The following is a 19094-nucleotide window of genomic DNA, read 5'->3' on the forward strand; positions in this document are numbered from 1 at the left end:
CCGCCGGCGGGGCGAGGTGCCGGAAAGCCGCAGGGATAAGAGAAACAGAAGTTTGGAAGTGAAGTAAAAGAGAAATGGGAATGCTGGAAGATAGAAGTGAAATGGGAGAGGTAGGAATGCCCGGAGATAGAGAAATAGAGAAAAATAAGGCCTCCCCTCAACATGCCAATTAGAAGGCTTGGATTCGGTCTGCCTAATCAAGTGAGGCGATGAGCACATGCGGGCAGCTAGCAGCTTATGCGCCGCAGGTCACCGAAGACAGGCACGAATTAACATCAGTAAGGCTTCCCCACAATACAACAATATTAAGCTTGGATTCGGTCTGCCTGATTTAAGGCGGTAAGCGCCAGCAAAGCTCGACCAGAGTATGAGCTGCAGGTCACCGAAGATAGGCACGAACCAACACTAATAAGTCTCCCCCACAATAAGGCAATGAGAAGGCTTGGATTCGGTTTGCCTGATAGGTTTTGTAAGCCCCTGCGGGCAGAGCAGAGCATGCGCTGCAGGGCACCGAACACAGGCATGCATCAGCGCCTAAAAACCTCCTCACAATGGCGAAGAGAGGACCCGGATTCGGTTTTCCTGATTGATAGGACTTGTAAGAGCCTGTGGCAACTCTAGCAAGTAGAGCAGAGTGTGTTCCGCGGGACACCGAAGACAGGCGCGTATCAACGCTAAAAAATAAAAAGAAAGGGGGATCTGTGGGGAGCAATCCGGACTAGACTAAGTTACTCGAATTAGGACTTATTCTATGCATCTGCTCTCCCACAATATGGCGCTGGGAGAGAAGTAAACAGCTTCCGCACAGCTGCCTCCAGTTCAACCAATTAACTGTAGGACTTGCTCCTGATTGGAGAGCAGCGTACTCAGCCGAGTTGGGATTGGCGGAGGAGGACTATAAAGGAGGAGAGAGACGGCATGCACCGGGAACATCTATGGGGAACATCTAAGGGAACCCGTGCAGCCCCCGAAGAAAGCCGGCCGGCGGTGTGCCGCTCCCCTGCGGAAGTGGGGAATGCGGCCAGGGGGAACTGCCCTTCCACGGAGGTGGAAGGGATAGTAGCCAACCCGGGAAGAACCAGCAGCAAACCCGGGGAGGGCCGAGCAGACGAAAGAACAGCGCAGGGTCCTGTGTCGTTCCTCCACGAAGAGGGGGAGCGACACTTCCTGTTAAGCCCAGCCCTGCTCCCTGCTAGAGGTATCCCACTCAAGAGGGTAGCTTTAAGTGGGGGCTTTCTTGTTCTCTCTTTAAAAGCATGCACACTCAGAGTACTATGCAATTTTAAGACAATAAAGACAGTATAATTTTAAAAATATATATAAATGTATAAATATAAAGTATACAAATACACAAACACACACACACACATTCCAGCATTCTTGGTAATGTGGAAAAAATGTTGACTATCAGTTATAGTTTTGAAAAATCATTCCTAGGGATCTGGATATATTTTCTGGATTGAAGTCAATTTTATCTTCCCACTTAACTCTGAAATTAAAAGAGAGACTGCTTACATGCAAGAATTTTTTTTCAATTTGAGAGAGAAGGAGGGAAAAAGTGAGCTCCCATCCAGTTCATTTCTCAGCTGTCTGCAATGACTAGGGTTGAGCCAGGCTGAAGCTGAGAGCTGGAGACTTCATCCAGGTCTCCCGTCTCCCACATGCCTGGCAGTGGCATGTGGCATATGGCAGTGTCGTGCCTGACTCCAACTTACTGAGCCATCAACACTGCTTGACAGAGTCTGCATTAGCAGGAAACTGCAACAAGGAGCTTGGGCTGTATTCTAACCCAGGCACTCTGATGTGGGATGCAGGCATGTTAACTGAAGTCTAAACTGTTAGGTCAAATGCCTGCTCCCTCATGAACTTTTAAAATATTATTATCTTTGAGTCTTCTTATAAATTTTCCTATGTATATGGTTGTCGAATTGGCCAAATGTGCCTATTTCAGCCTTCACTGTAGCAGGAATTGTGGGGTCAACTTTCAAGGTTCAGAGTTTTATTCCGTTCCATTTTCAAAAAGGATCAATGACCAGAACTTGTTATGATCCCACGTGGGGAAGCAAATGCATAGACATTTTCACATTGGCGAAAGTTACTTGCATTCTTATAAGGTTGTTCACCTGAGTGGGCTTTGATCATTTGTCCGTGTCAGCAGCTGATGACTTGCCAGTTATGGCAACTCTCTCTCTTTAATAAAAAAGTTATCTCCTTACAAAGAAATGACTAAGCACAGCTGCCACTTTTGCCTATAGGGAAAACTGCACTGATAAGTTACTGGGAAAAGTGTCTTACTTGGTTACAGGATAATAGTGGAGATAGGTCTTCTTGCCTTTGTTTTGCTGGTTTCTTTCACCCACACCAGGTTCTGTCATCCTTGGGCCAGTGTAACAAGTTTTACGGAGAAAGTGCTTATTCCTTTTTCACCAATGAGGCATCTGAGGCAGGGAATTGTTACTATTTCGGATGATCTGGAAACCTGGCTTATTAGTTCAGAACGAGGCTCTAATTTTCATTTCAATGAAACATTGGAATTTATCTCAAATACACCACATAATTTAACTATATAAGAGCATATTCCACTCCCGTCTACATCCCAAAAACCAGTCTGGTGATTAAAGATCGCGCTCCGTACTCTCATATTTCCCATTCTGGGTCATGCTGGCTTTCTCTCTCTGTTCAGTTCTGAGCACGAGTCTGATCTGGTGCTTTGAGACGAGGCACAGGCCGTTCAGTGGGCATGGGAGTGGGCATCGCTCATTAATCCTCTCCAGTCACTTTCTCCCTGCTTTCTTGCCCTGCAGAAGAGGCTGAGTATCACTGTTCTCTCCATGTTAGCCCTGGTTTCAGATTTCAGAATATGTGGGTCAGAGCACCACATTAAAGGAAAATAGAGACTTTATAGATGGTGTTGGCAGTTCTAAGCCTCTTAGAGTGAATAAAATTCCTTTGTTGTGTGTCAGACCCCTTGCTCTGCTTTGTACCCAGTGTATCTTCTGGGAATTGTATGTGACTGAGAACATCTCATCTAGAAAATGTGCAGTAATCATACTTGTTATCACTAAAGAGGGGCTAGACTTGCTGATCTCAAGATCCTGTCAGTTAAGCAGTAGAACTTGTGTTCTACTTATAGGATGCTGGCATTGTAAGTGGTGTCTTAACATGCTGCACCCTCTGCTGGCCCCATGGAGTTGTCTTGACTGACTTCTTTGGGTGAACACTTTCCTTCTTGTCTCCTTCTATGAGGAAAAGCTTTGGTACCCCAGCCAGACTCAATATCCAGCATGTGTGGATCTTAGCTCTTCCCTTTTCTTCTTGTCCAGGCTTCTGTGTACAATTTGAGAGTATTCTATTAGATGTTTGTGAACAATGAAGAGATACCGCTAACTCCAACCAAGGCCTGGAGGGGCTGTCTGATTCCCAAGTTAAGGCAACTTATTTAGGATGTGAAGTGTTTTATAATCCCATGACTTCAGTATTGACTAGTTGCCAAGTTCAGAACAAGGGGAAAAGTTGTACTCAACAAACTGTTGTGATATAATATTCAATATCTAGTGGTCATTTCCTTTGTATGCATAGTATTAAGCACTTTACAAATTTTACTTCACTTAATTCATGCGATGATGCCATATGGTAGTTTCCATTTTTCTCATTTAAACTCACAAACACTGTAACCGAATTCTGCTCTATACGGCTGCACAAAATGTTTCTATAAACCTCTCCATACTGTAGTAATTTCATGCAATGTCAATCTTAATGTCCCAATGAGGAAACCAGTAAGTTTCTGTGTGAGAATAAATGATTTAGGTATTTTCCCCAGCAGATGTACCTCTGAGAAACTTCATTCTGAACTGGATCATCTGGAGGAGAGAGGCCTGGCACCTGCATTTTCCATTTTCAGTATATACTGAAGCAGAGAGGAAAGCTTTGGTTGCTGGCAGTGGGGAATCTCGGCATCCTGACGTGGCTTCCTTCTGGTGATGGCAACAGTAGACAGCAGTGTCCTTGGAAGGCTGGTTCTGAGATCCAGGCTTAAAATCCTGGCCTGGGCTCTGCCTTTTCAACCCTTCCAAGAATACTGGGAGATCTTTTTATCTCCTAATACATAACTATCTGCAATCAACTACGTGTATCAGAGCAACCTTGTTTCATATTTGAAGAAAATTGTAGAAAAGAATTACTTTGTAAACCTAATTCTTTAAAAAAAAAATCAGTAGTCAGGAATATCAGTGTTTACAATGTTGACCCATGGAGTAACTTCCTTGTAAAATAGCACTTTGCTGAAAGTCAAATCCTTAGGAGGAAACTATTTTAGATATGTAAAGACTTGCTCTAGTTTGAAAATGTTGTTGGTAATCATGCATATTTAAGGTTTTGTGTTTCCATTGGTTTCTTGTATACTCTTCATCAAATTTCTTTCACTAAAGCATGGGATCATGGGACAAGAAGTCAGAAGAGCTCTTTGAGTACTGTCACTGCCGTTTGCTATCCACGTGGACTCAGGCAAGTCTATTAACTGCTTTGAGCCTCAGTTTTCTCTTTGTAAAATTGAAATAACCACAACAGTAATATTTACCAGCCATATGTAGTCACTGGGATGATCAAATCAGAATGTTTTTGAGCCGGCGCCGTGGCTCACTTGGTTAATCCTCCGCCTGTGGTGCCGGTATCCCATGTGGGCGCCGGCTTCTAGTCCCAGTTGCTCCTCTTCCAGTCCAGCTCTCTGCTGTGGCCCTGGAAGGCAGTGGAGGATGGCCCAAGTGCTTGGGCACCCATGTGGGAGACCAGGAAGAAGCTCCTGGCTTCAGATCGGCATAGTTCCAGCTGTAGTGGCCAATTGAGGGGTGAACCAGTGGAAGGAAGACCTTTCTTTCTCTCTCCCTCTCACTGTCTATAACTCCACCTGTCAAATAAATAAAAAACTGTTTTTGAAACAAGAAGGGTTAGCATAAATAAACTTATTATTATGACAACTATGGTCTTTTGAATAATCTCTGAGTGGAAAATGGTGTAATATAAATGTCTTTAAATGCTCATCCTATTAGGAGAAAGAAGTCATTTTTAGGAAGATGTGAACAAGTGTGTTTCTTTGTATGCAAATAACTCTTTTCTCAAATTATATAAGGCTTCTGATCTTTCCTTGTTCAACACAAGTAAGGCTTAATGTAGCAATTCAGAATCCAAGATAGCTAAATATATTTCATCTGTATTTTTGGAAAAAATGGCTAATTTTCTGCATGTTTTATTATCCATGAGGACTTCTTATTTCCCAACTATTATTTGTTCAACCAAATCAGAAGTTACCTGTAGGCCTCCAATTCTCTGCTGCTGTGGGTAGTTGCTAAGTCAAGTGTATCTTCTGAAGGTAGAAGGCAGGGCCCCTGGAACTTGGTAAAAGTTTTGGTGAAGATTGTCAAGGTTATTCCCATGTCATACCCTCTCATGCCTTCCCCTTTTTCAGAGGGTAGGGTAGGTCTAACTGAGAAAAGTCTTGTTTCTCTTGGGTGTACTGCACCCCCTCCATCTGCACTGTACAATTATGCTATTATAAAATCAAAAAGAACATATTTTGAATAATTTTCAAGGGTGATTATGATCACAGCTCAATATTTCTGTTACAATTTTCAATCTTATCTGGTCTTAATCTTTATGGTCAGAACTGCACAGGATGAGTTGGTGATAATTGTTTCCTAGACTCTAATCACTCCCTGTAGGAAAAGCACTTTTAGTAGGAGAATGGTCTATACTTGCCATGGGGCTGCTCCCAGTAAGGAAGGTCGTCTATCAGGAGCTCAGATGAAGTGGTAGCAGAAGACGATGAATACATAATGAATTTCCTCTACAGTCATATCCTGAAATTCTTAGGATACTTATGCCTTTCATGATGTACTGACTCTGATTAGATTCCCTGAGAGACTTGAGTGCTTTCATTTGGATATGATTTGACTCCTAAGCATTCCTGTGTTGAAGGTTTGCAGTGTGGTGATGTTTTTAAGAGATAGGGTCTATTGGGAAGTCATTAGGTCACTGGGGGCACTGTCCTGAGAGGAAATTTCTTATATGGTCTTGGATAGTTACCACAAAAGAGTTATTTGGAAATGAGAAAGACTGGCCACTTCCTCTTTCTGTCTCGTCATGGGATCTTTCTCATCTGTGCCCCATGCCAAGATGCTCTTTCCCATGACGCCCTTGTCAGAGATAGTACCATGCTATAAGCTCTGATGCTATAAGCTAATTAAACCTCTGTTATGTATAAAGTACCTAGTTTCAGGAGTTTCATTATAGTACCAGAGAACAGTATCCAGGACTTGAACTAGAAAAAGCTGAAATTTCTCTACAGTCATTGGGGCAAATCCTAGTTGTGAAGCACGAAGGTTAGGAATCTAGATTAATTGTGAGGAAGGATTTTTTCTTTGAGAATGGGCAGTACACAAGTTTCAGCAAGGTTTCTAGGGGCAAAGGAGCATGGTGGATGTGGGAGTCAGATTTAGTAGAAACAGCCCTCACTTGATTAGCCTCTGAATGGTGCTTTAAAGCATGCAGAGAGCTCTTACCTACACCAGTTCTCACTTTATCCCACTATGAAATCTGAGAAGAAAGGGGATATTCCAGTTTTTCTTAAGAAGAAACTGAGGCTAAACTTTCTTTAATTTGTTTAAGCTCATACAGTTAGTTAGTGTCAGATGTAGGTACACAACATCATCTAGCACCCTTTCTTTGGTATCACAACTATCCTGATGATCACATTGGGGATGATGCTAGTGACTTTAATGTTTGTTTATTTATAAGACAAGCACTCTCAATTTAGGTAGAGAAACAACTGTTTTTTTTTTTTTTTAAATTTATTTATTTTCATTTAATTGAGAGAGAGAGAGAAGTAGGTAGAATAGGTATGGAGGGGGATCTTCCATCCACTGGCTCACTCCCCTCCCCCAAATGCCTGGAATAACTAGCCCTGGGCCAGGCCTAAGCCAAGAACTTGAGACTCCATCCTGTCTCCCACTTGGATGGCAGGGACCCAAACACTTTAGTCATTATCATGTACTGCCTCTCAGGATGCATTGACAGGAAGCTGGATAATAAGCAGAGTATCCAGGACTTGAACTAGTTACTCTGTTTTGGGATGTGAGTGTCCCAAGTTGCAATTTAATGCTGCACCACATCACTTTTCTTTTTAATAAGGTATAATTTAAAATTTTTAAAATTTATTTTCATTTTATTTGAAAGGTAGATGGAGAGTAAGATATCACTTCCATCCACTGGTTCGCTCTTTAAATGTGCAACCGCCCATATGAGCCCTTGCTGTGAAAGACTTATGCAAGGAATCCCAAACTCAATCCAGGTCTCCCACTTGGGGGTCAGGGACACAAGTATTGGGCCATTACCTGTTGCCTCAAAGGGTGCACATTAGCAAGAAGCTGTGGCTAGGCGTGCCAAGAGGCATCTTATCTTTATGCCAAATGTGTGTCCCAGCAACTGAAGTTTTTGATATCTGTTTTGAATTCCACATTATTGTGCCAGGTAAAAAGTTTAGATCCTTTATTCCTCTAGCATTTTCTTGACTTAAAACTGATAGTACCTGGTATTATCTGTTACTTTTCACATTATTAAAGTCAGTATGTATAAAGAGCACTAAGTATAAAAAGCACTCTGGTAGTCTCTTTCTTGTTTTCCCTCCAAAAAAAAATCCTTTCTCATAGTTGCCTTGCCTGTTTGTTTCTGTGAGAATGAAATACTTTATGGATTAATTATTTTCAGGAGCACTAATTTAATTCAGTCATAGATACTGGGACCCCAAAATGGCAATTCAGAAATAGATATAATTACTTCTGCCAATTTAGTAATGCTAAAATAGAAAAATTATTTTGGTAAAAAATAAGAAAGATTAAGCAATTACAGAAAGAAGAATGGGATTTTATTCCCTAAAGACAGTTGTGCAAACTGAGAAAGAATCCTTATTGGCTGTCTTGGGAAGAAAAGTCAGCCCCTTGTCATTGTGACCCATAAAGAAAGGGCATGGTATAAATCATGAATGTGCAACTCCTCATGAGAGGGGTAAAATTTTAAGCCTTAGCAGGATATTAAGTCATAATAAATAAATCCAGAAATTATTCTTGCAAGAAAAAGGTTTGAACATATAAGTTTAGAATTAAGGGAAAATAGCAGGATACAGACTGCTAGACATTTGAAGATGCAAGGTGATAAGATTCATAGCACAAAGATGCAGGTTGTGGGGCAGGGCCTTGTGCCTGATCTCCCTGAAAGCAGTCTAACACCCTCTTTCCCAGTTCCTTATCTAACAAAGACAAGCTTAATATCCTGTAAACAAATGACAAGATCAAAAACATAACCTTTTAGATTACTTTGGATTCCTGGTACAGTCAGTGTGATCTGACTTATTATACTTTGCTTATTTAGAGCATGAGCTAATAACAATATAAAATTATTTGTTTATGGTGAGCTTTGTCTCCTGCAAGAATGGTGGCTGTCTATGCAACATTGTGCAGTATATACAGCTATTACTGTTTTTTTTTTTACTCCCCTGCACCTCTTGTCCATGTTTCCAGCCTTTTCCACACTTCCTCTTCTTCTAGTTGATGCTTTCACACTCTACCCACCCTTGCCTCCTCAAGATGTCACATCTGCATCCCCCTCAAGTCCACTCCTGGCTGTGTTTATGTTATGCTCCTTCCTTTCTACCCATCTCTGACTTAAACTTGCATGTCCCACCTCATGATCCTAGAACTCTGTTTTCTATTAGGTGAGAGTCTATCTGATGTCTAATCATTTCCCAAACTATGATTTTTAGAAAAATAATTGAATACTCCTCCATAATTGAATAGATATCACTTGATGGTAGGAGGAGATGAGTTCCTTGGCAAAATAAGTTTGCAAAAATCCTGCATGCTATACTATCATCCCAAAAACTCACAGTACTCATCAGTACATTAAAGATTTGGAGACATCTTTGAGAAAGACACTTTCGTGGGGTATTCAGTATGGACCACTCTACTATAATAGGAAACAAACTAAAGTATCCATTTTTATCCTTCCCAGGAAATATACTTATTTTAACATGGATCTAACATAAGTTTTTAGGACAAAAGTACAGGTGCTTTAGTAGGTACTGATGGGTGGTTTTTGACTGGGGGGGGGGTGTCCTTGTGATGTGATTCAAATTATTTTTCAGTACTTTTGCTTCTTTAAACTCTTCTAAACTAAACCATAGTCCTGGCATTATTTAAATACTTCTCATTTGATTGAAACAAAACTTAGACAAACTTCGGGCAAAGCTTAGAGCTCTTATTTTTCAATTCCTGTGATCATTTATGTCCAAATAGTCCTTTGGTAAGTGAAAGATACTCCCTACCATGAATGTGCCAACATTAGGACATTCAATATTTAAAAAATGATTTGACCCAGGATTGGGCTCTTATTTTGCTTATTGGCATCCTGAGTCAGGGGCAGAACTCTCCAGTAATGTGATTGGGTGACTAAATTGCAAACCTGTTCCATCAGTCCTCAGCTAACAAAAACATTTCTGCTTACCTGGCATTGGGATATTTTTAAAATTGGATTTTAAAGTGCTTATATTAAGAAGATGCCTCTGAGAAGCTTCAAAATGAGGTCACAGACCTAAAAGAAATGTATACTGCCTTAGGAATTTAGGCTGTCAAATGGAAACTGGAGAAAAATGCTGTCAGTGTAGTTTCCCACCTCTCTCCTTTCCCTCTGGTGACTGGTGCAAACCCCTCTTCTGCCTGCCTCAATGCCTGGTCTTTCTCCCGTAATATAGACACTTCTGAGTTTGTCTAGTAAAATTTTAAATCAGACCCACTTTGATCTTGAATTGTGGCAGTTACTTTGTTTTACTTTTGTTGTGATGTTGCTTGGTCCAGGTTTTTGCTCTGACATGAGAAGAAATATGAGGATTAGGAGTATGTAAAGGTCATACTCAAGAAGAGGTTGTGGTAATACTCAAAGGAGAGCTGTACTCAACAAAGGATCCATCCCTTTATAAGATTTGGAGGCACAGAGAGTGGTGTCTAGGGCAGGGTTTGATAGATTATTATTAAGAGGCAGAGTTTGAGGTTGGGCTTAAGTACTAACCATGTTCTTGCCACCACCACCCCCCCCCCTTTTTGAAACTCAGAAGTTTCATGGTGTGAGGTATATGATGGGAGTAGGTGTGTCAGCCATAATCTTTATGGGACATCAAGGGAGAAAAGACCATCTTCTGTAACTTCATCCGGGGTCAGAGCATCATCCCTGACCTGTCAGAGAACAAAAGTCTCTTGCTAGCCAATATCGAGGTTCTATGGTAGGAGCTAGAGGTTCACTACCAGTCATTGATAATGGCTGGAATACCTGCATGACCCTCATTTTTACATAAAATTGTTGAGTTCTGAAAAAGATGAATTTGAAAGGATGAGGATATGTGAGCCAAAAAACAGCAAGTCTAACAACCATGTTAGAAAATACAGAGTACATTTTGTTGCTTCCCGGGTAGTAGAAGCTGAGAGACTTTCCTTAACAAAATCACAGACCCACTTGGTTTGATTGCAAATTCTCTAGGTGTCTTCCACAAACCTACTGTTGCTGATGTAAGTACAGCAGATTTCAATAATCACTGCACATAATCTACCCTGTTCTGCCAGTGAGTTTTCTAGGACTAGTTGGTTTGTTATGGAAAGCTCCGTTTCTGTCCCTGGTGCTGAATCAAATTAACAAAAACAAGGTCTGAGGAGAAAGGAAAGAGATAGTTTAATCTACTGATAAATGAAGAAAATAGCAGATTAGTGATCTCAAGAACTGTTTAGTGAGGATGATCTGGAGTTTTTGTTGGCGCTGCAGAGATGGGGATGTGGGTGGAGTAGCAAGTCTTTGTGGCTCAGTGTGATAAAGGCCAAAACTGATTAGCCAGGCATTGAAAACTGTCATAACATTGCCGCTCAGTGCTTGGGAAGGTCTGCTTGTGGAGAGATTAACCTGTCTTTGGTGGGGTTTCTCTGCTCTGTCTTCCTGTAAGGGAGGGTAAAGATTATAGCATTCTCAGGGCAATGGTAAAGGGAAAGCCAAAGATTTAGCCTTGAAGCACAACACAACATAATGCTTTGTGAAAGCAGCTTGAAAAACATCATTTGGCTTGAACAGTGAGCGTAAAGCTGTGCACTATAGGACTTTTCCTCCTTGCATTTGGTTATGACAAGAACCGACTCCTATAATTTTCATTTGACTCAATACTCTTTTTTTTTTTTTTTTTTTTTTCGGACAGGCAGAGTGGACAGTGAGAGAGAGAGACAGAGAGAAAGGTCTTCCTTTTGCCCTTGGTTCACCCTCCAATGGCCGCCGCGGCCGGCGCGCTGCCGGCGCACTGCGCTGATCCGATGGCAGGAGCCAGGTACTTCTCCTGGTCTCCCATGGGGTTCAGGGCCCAAGCACTTGGGCCATCCTCATCTGCACTCCCGGGCTATAGCAGAGAGCTGGCCTGGAAGAGGGGCAACTGGGACAGAATCCGGCGCCCCGACCAGGACTAGAACCCGGTGTGCCAGCACCGCAAGGCAGAGGATTAGCCTGTTGAGCCATGGCGCCGGCCTCAATACTGTTATAGGTTTGTATAGCTTTGTTACTTTAGTTAGGGGATCTAAGGAATCTAGTTGCTCTAGGGCCTGCTTGGCAGTTTGGGCTAACCACTTAAGACAGAGAGCAGGATTCCTAAAGGGACTTCATAGTATGCAGTAAGAGTTTCTCTGGTTCCTATTAGAGTGGACAAGCTTATCAGGGAGCTTTCCTGCCAATGGCAGTTTCCCGACAAAGCTAGAACTAGGAAAGACGTTGTCAGCCAGGAAATACAGCAGTGTTAATGTATCTTTCTTTGGTGAGAAGTTGACAGCAAAAGCAAAAATTTTACTTATCTTTTAGCCTTTTGAAGATAAACTTGAGGTCTTCAGTTGATGCAGTAGAGTAGGCAGAATTATCTTCTAGGTGTGCCTGTGAAGGCTCGAGGGGAGAGTTTTGATTCTTGACAGATGTATCTAACTGCAAACTCCCTGTAATTTTATTACACTAGGAGTGCTAAGTTATGCCTGATAAAGTCCTTTTTATTTAGGCTCTAGTAAGTCAGAGGGGGAGCCCTCTCTCTGTTTTGCACAAAATTAGATCTCTAGGGGACATTGATAGTTCATAATTTTTGTAATCTGGCACCAGGTGAATCTTTTTGTCAGAGGCTTCTGCACCTGACCTAAAGTGATAATATATTTTTATTAGATTTTGAGTATCTGAATCAGAGAGGATGTGGAAGATGAGGAAGGGCCTCCCAAATAACATCCCAAAAGGGCTAAGCTATAATGGAGCCTTGGTGGCCATCCTCATTGTAAGAAGGGCAACATGCAATAACTTGAACCCACATTTTGAAGTCTCTGGGCATAGTTATGCCAGAGTCCTTCTAAGATAATGGTTGGCCCTTTCAGCCTTATCTGAGGATTGGGGCCTCCAGGAAGCATGGAATTGATAGAAAATTCCTAATTTGTGACTAACTACTGAGTTATTTAGGATCTTTGGAGCCCAGAATGTTTAAGTACTTATCTTAGGAAAACTTCGGCTGCATCTTCTGCCTTTTCTGTTGTGATTGGAAAGACTTCTATCCACCCAGTAAAAGTATCAGTGAAGACAAGTAACATTTGTGACTTTTTGCTGAGGGTATATTGAAGTCTATCTTCAGTCCTCTCTTGTCTAAGTAAGTATGGGAGGTGGTTTGGTGTTGCTGCTAGAATTATTTTTAGACAGAGGGTACAGGATTGGTTACGTCCCTTTTAACAGCATTGTCCTTTTCCTCCAAATATACAAGAGACTATCTGATTAGGGTCTCCCTTCCCAGATGGGTATAGTCATGCAGTCTTACATAATTTTCCACTGAGAAGGCTTTGGGAGCATGCGTTTCTTATTTAAAATCTACCGCCCATGGGGATTTGTACTGTAAACTTGTTGCTGGGCCCATTCTATGTCAGGTGTGATATGGTGGGGATTTCCAGCAACCTGCAGAGATTCGTGTATTGGAGTCATATCTGGAAACTCCTGCGTGGCAGCCTTATTTTCTGCCCTATCTTCTCTGATGACATGTCTGTTCCCTTTTGGTGTCCCCTGCAGTGCATAAAAACCACCTCCAGGGCTCCAAAATGGCTTAGAAGAGAGCCAAAATCTCTAGACCACGTTTATTGGGGGAATTTTTTTGTAGTTCATAGGCCTCTTTCACTCCAAATTGCTGTGTGCGTGAATGTATATGTGTGTGTTTGTAGCATCAGAAAAGTATCTTTGTAATCTGTATAAATTTTAACTCTGACCTTTTTCCAGCTTTAAGGCTTTAGTTATGTTGAGGAGTTCAGCCTTTTGAATTGTGTTGGGAGGCAATGCCTGGGTCCTCCACAACTTGAATAAGATCTCCGGTGGCATATCCTTTCTTTTTAGCCCATTCTTTCATAAAACTACCAGCATCGGTGGACCAGTTAACATCCAGGTTCTTCATAATTTCATCTTTTTAAAAACATGTTTATTTATTTTAATGACAGTTACAAAGGCAGAAGCAGAGAGAGAGAGGGAGGGAGAGGGGGAGGCAGAGGAGAGAGAAGGAAGAGGTGTCTTCCATCTGCTGGTTCAACCCCCAAATGACTACAAAGGAGCTGTGCTGAGCCAAATCCAGGAGCCCAGAGCTTCCTCTAGGTCTCCCACCTCGGTGCAGGGACTCAAGGACTTGGGCCATCTTCCATTGATTTCCTAGGCCATAGCAGAGAGCCAGACGGGAAGTGCAGCAGCGAGGACTCTAACTGGCGCCCATATGGGGTACCAGCACCTGCCATGCCACAGTGCAGGCCCCCATGATTTCATCTTTTAGATCAGATCTATTGGAGTGGATCTGGTCTATGGTCTATACAGAGAGTGAATTAGCTTTTTAGTATCTTCAGCTTGCTAAAGAGAAATTAGTTTGAGGACTTGGCATACTCTGAGAGTTAAATGAATCTAAAAGAGCCTATTATTCATTAAGACATTATCCTGTTAGCCATTGGTATCCTTTTATCACTATAACCCTTTGTACTTGGTGTGGAGTTTGAACTTCAAAGCCAATTTTTTGGTTTCCTTTACCAATAGAGTGGTAGCATTAACTGCCCTGAATTATCCAGGCCATACAATGGCCATCAAATCTCAGTTTAAGCTCATAATTGATCAAAAAGATAGAATTAAGTGTCAAAGGGATTACATAAATAACACCAGTGTCTGCAAATAATAACTGATAGAATTAAAAAGGAGAGAGTGATCCTACATGGGAAACAGGATACACAACAGACTCATAGAATGCCAAATGTTCTAAACAGCACTCTGGCCTCAGAGTCAACCCTTAAGGCATTTGGATCAGGCTAAAAAGCCCATGAGAGTATTTCAGGCATGGAAAGCCAAGACACTGTGGCAAAAAAAAAAAAATGACCTAAATGAAAGATCTCTGTGATTGAGATCCCAGGAGAAAGAATGGGTTATAAAAGAATGCCATACCTTTCTCTGAAGGGAGGAGAGAACTTCCACTTTGAATATGGCCTTGTCAAAATAAGATCAGAGTTGGTGAACTCTGAACTCTTGACAGCTCATGACAAGAGCCTCAGGTGATTACTGATGTTGTAAATAATAATGCCAATTGTTAAATCAATGATGGGAATCACTGTGCACCTGCTCCCCATGTAGGACCTCGGTCTTTAATGTGTCGTACTATGTGAATTAATGGTAATACTACTACCCAAACAGTACTCTATACTTTGTGTGTCTTTGTGGGTGCAGTCTGTTGAAATCTTTACTTAGTATATACTAAGTTGATCTTCTGAATATAAAGATAATTTAAAATGAATTATGATGAATGGGATGGGGGAGGGAGTGGGAGATGGGATGTTTGTGGGTGGGAGGGAGGTTATGGGGGGAAAAGCCATTATAATTCAAAAGTTGTACTTTGGAAATTTATATTTATTAAATAAAAGTTAAAAAAAGACAATGGTCATCAAATCCAGCCATTTAGAAAAATAGGCTACTGGTTGTGGATGTGGCCCAATTTTTGGTCGAGTATACCCAGGGCTATTACTTGCCTTTCAGGCACAAACAGGGTAAAGAGCTTGTCTCAATTAAGAATTCCTAGTACAGGGCCCATTGTTAGCAGACCTTTAGTTTTTAAAAGGCTTTCTATTTTCCTGTCCATTCAAGTTGGTTTAAATCCTTATATAGGGGTTTGGCTTACAACCTGAACCCTAGAACCCAGATCCTGTAGAAGCTTGCTCTTCTCCCAGGAATGTTCTCAATCTGTGGTAGCTGGACACACAGTATGGCTTCTTTTTTTTAACAAGAGGGCATGATTTCCTGGGCTCAGGATTCATCACAGGTAGGCTATCTGCTATTTAGACATCTGGGCTTTGGTTGGAGAACCCACTTTGTCTTTTAGAAAACCATACTGAGGGCAGCATGTGTAGCCCATCTGATTTATGCTCTGGTCTCAGACTTGAGGATCAGCTCTATATTGTGTATCGTTAGGGAGATTGCCCAAGTTGGATTTTTGTCTCAGTACTGATTCATGAAATAATAAAGAACTTGGTTTTATGGCCAATTATCTGAGTGAAATGTCAGGTAGGATTGCAAATCTCTTCTCACGGAAAGGAGTCAACCATGCTGGCATCATGAAAAACTGGTGACAAGGGCATCTTCTAGCTAGAGAAATAGAGGAAACGGAGCCCGTGCTGTGGCGCAGTAGGTAAAGCTGCTGCCTGCAGTTTGAGTCCCAGCTGCTCCACTTCCAATCTAGCTCCCTGCTATGGCCTGGGAAAGCAGTGGAAAATGGCCCAAGTCCCTGGGCCCCTGCAACCACATGGGAGATTCAGAAGAAGCTCCTTGCTTCGGATCAGCTCAGCTCTGTCCAGTGCAGCCATCTAGGGAGTGAACCAGCAGATGGAAGACCTCTCTGTCTGTTTCTCTCTCGCTCTCGCTCTCGCTCTTGCTCTCACTCTTGCTCTCTCTCTGCTTCTGCCTCTCTGTAAACTCTGAAGTAAATAAACAGATCTTTAAAAAAGAGGAAGGTAAATTGTCAGAAGCAGTACTTGCTATTAATTCATGTGGTGATACAACTCTTTAAAGATAAAGGTCACATATGAGAATTCATAAGAGAGTAAGTGGCTCCTGTATCAATTACAAATTTATGTTCTTATCTGTGACATCGAGGGTCACCCAGAGCTTCAGGAGTGTGACGATCACATTAGTTGTGTGAGCTGCCTAGTTCCTGGGACCATCAGTCCTTGTATAAGGACATGATGGAACTAGGTGTCCTGCCCTCCTTTCAGAGCTAAAGGCAATCACATGTCCAGGGTCCCTCTTGGTTACCTTTGGGTGGACTTTTCTTGGGGGTGGCATTCCTTGCACCAATTTCCCAGTTTTCCACACCCCAAATATCACTCCTGGGCTTGTGTTTTTACCCATGGTTGGACACTCCCTGGGTTGGCCTGAGGTTTCGGTGCCCTGGTTTGTAATGACTGCTACAGTGTGACCCTGTTGTTTCTGCACCGGAGCTCATTTTCATGCTCAGTCCTGTTTCTGTGACTAAACACCGTGAATGCTGTATCCAGGATTCGATTCTTGGGAGCTTGGGGGTCCCACAGTCAGTTTCTTCTGAATATTTAGGACCGACTGATGACAAACTGGGTATTGAGTAAAACTTATCCTTCAGGGATGCCAAAGTCTATGTTAGTGTATCTATTTAAGACTTCTATTAGTCATCCCAGGAATAAATATGGATTCTCTTCCTTGTGTTGTGTTATTCCTGATTTTGTCATAATTTATGGGCTTGATAATATATTTTTCAAAATTCTAGCCCTTAGACAAGTAACCATACACTCTTGATGTCCTTAATCCTCATGACCTCTCTGATAGTTCCAATTAGGATCTGTCTATGGGACTGCTATGGTTCCCACAGCATATCAATTGGATTGTTGAACTGCCAGGAAGTCTGCATGAGCTTGAGCTTCTGACTGGTTTAGCTCTTCTTCACAGATATAACAAGTAGACAAGACAGTGTCAAGGTAAAGGCCAGTGATAGGGCCTGGAGTTTTTCAGCAAATTTGGCAGGGTCTTTTGAAAACCTTCCCAGCTTTTGTTTACATTTATTTCAATCAGTCATGGAAAAGTGGAAACATCACATCTCCATTAGCCACCTGTCTCAGAGGACAATGTTTACTTACATCTGGATGGAATCACTGTGAGTGATTCCAACCACTATATCTTCTAGTAAGTGGAAGGTGATGAGGTTGGGTTATAGAATAAAGGTGGTAGGGTGGAAGATGAAAGACAATCAGGGCTTGGGGAGACTCAGTGGCCCCTGGGGATGGTTCCAGTGATGGAACAAGCTTAGCTTGAGGTGTTTGAACTCTGTATGGTGGAAAATCATTCAATAGTGAGATATCCACCATAGATATTTGCTGCTCTTCTGCATATGGTATCTCCAGGAAGATATGGGCATAACAAAACCTATAGCCTCCCCTAAGAGCAGGGTTTTGGATCAGTACCACGAAGGCCTGGATGTCAGGAATTTCTGACCATTTTTGTTGTTTCTTGCAGAAAAGTTCAAGCTGAAGGATAGTATTGAAGTTGAAGGTCCAATTGGGTGGCCATGTTTATCCATTCTCTAGGCTATACTGTATCTAGACTGTATTACCAAATAAATTTTATTTTTATTGTTTGGAAACCATTTTGACTAGATGTTCTAGTTTGCAAGGAGACACACCTTTACTCATGGTTGAAAGAGCCTCTTCTTAACCCTAAAGAGAGTAAAAAGGAAAATGGAAAAAATGGGTTGTGGTCCTTTGAGATAGAAAAGAGTGGGTCATGGCTCTTTGGGATCTCTGTTGATAATTTTTGTCTGGAATTCCAGGATTTCATCCATGTCTTTTGGTGTCCTGGATATCCCTGGAGACTCCCTTGTGAATAAATTCAGACATGGCATCCCAATTCTTGCATGTGATTCATGAAGCCAGAGCTTCCTTGGGCCTCTTCATTTTATCCAGGTGTCTGCAGCCCCTAGCTCTTTGTCACAAGAGATTTTTTACCTCATTTCCATTTTTAAATGATTTCTTTATTTGTTTGAAATGCAGAGTTATGGAGGTGGGGAAAGAGAGGGAGAGAGAGAGAGAGAGAGCGAGTGAGAAATCTTCCATCCACTGGTTCCCTCCCCAGATGGCTGCAATGGCCGGAGCTGCACCTGTCCAAAGCCAGGATCCAGGAGCTTCTTCTAGGCCTCCCACACAGGTGCAAGGGCCCAGAGATTTGGGACATCTTCTCCTGCTTTCCCAGACCATAGCAGAGAGCCAGATTAGAAGTGGAGTGGCCAAGATTTGAACCAGTGCCCATATGGAATGCTGGCACTGCAGACAGTTGCTTTACCTGCTATGCCACGGCACCAATCCCTTAACCTCATTTCTAATGTTTCAGCTAGGTGGTAAACTGCTTGGCACTTAGGTCTAGCCAGTTGTATTTTAATATGACTATTAAGATAATTCTGAAAGTTACCAGTTTAAGAGAGGCTTGAGGGTCCATTTTTCAAAGGACAAGGAGGTACTCTTAAATAGACTTCGAGTATCTGTAGGTCTTGTCCCAGGACCACATCCTTGCCTAATTTTTGGGATGTTGCTCTGCAGATGATGACACTCTGAGAAATGATAGAAGATAAGCAGAATCCCAAAGTAAGTGTTGGGGGTGGGGGGGAGGGAGGGAGTGCCAGGGATGTAAATGCACTAGGGCCTGGGATATGGTAGCCGTAATTTTTCAGAGCATTCCACAGATAGTGAGGTGTTCAGAGGGTGACAGGATTTTTTTTTGCCATATGTATGTAAAGACTTACTTCATGGAGACCAAACACCTCATTAGTAAGGGTGGTAAAATAAGTGGTGGAATATTCTTTCCGAATGAGTAGAAAGTTTGGCAGTTTAGAAGGCATAAACAAAATAGAGGTTAGGCTTTGAAAGGCCAGGGCCAGATGTTGATACAAACAAGGAGACTGTCCGGATCCTGCACAGCTGGGGAGTAAG

This window comes from Oryctolagus cuniculus, chromosome 14 (assembly GCF_051225735.1).
Source record: "Oryctolagus cuniculus isolate XC-2025 breed Fujian yellow rabbit chromosome 14, ASM5122573v1, whole genome shotgun sequence".
In the NCBI taxonomy this organism is placed as follows: Eukaryota; Metazoa; Chordata; class Mammalia; order Lagomorpha; family Leporidae; genus Oryctolagus; species Oryctolagus cuniculus.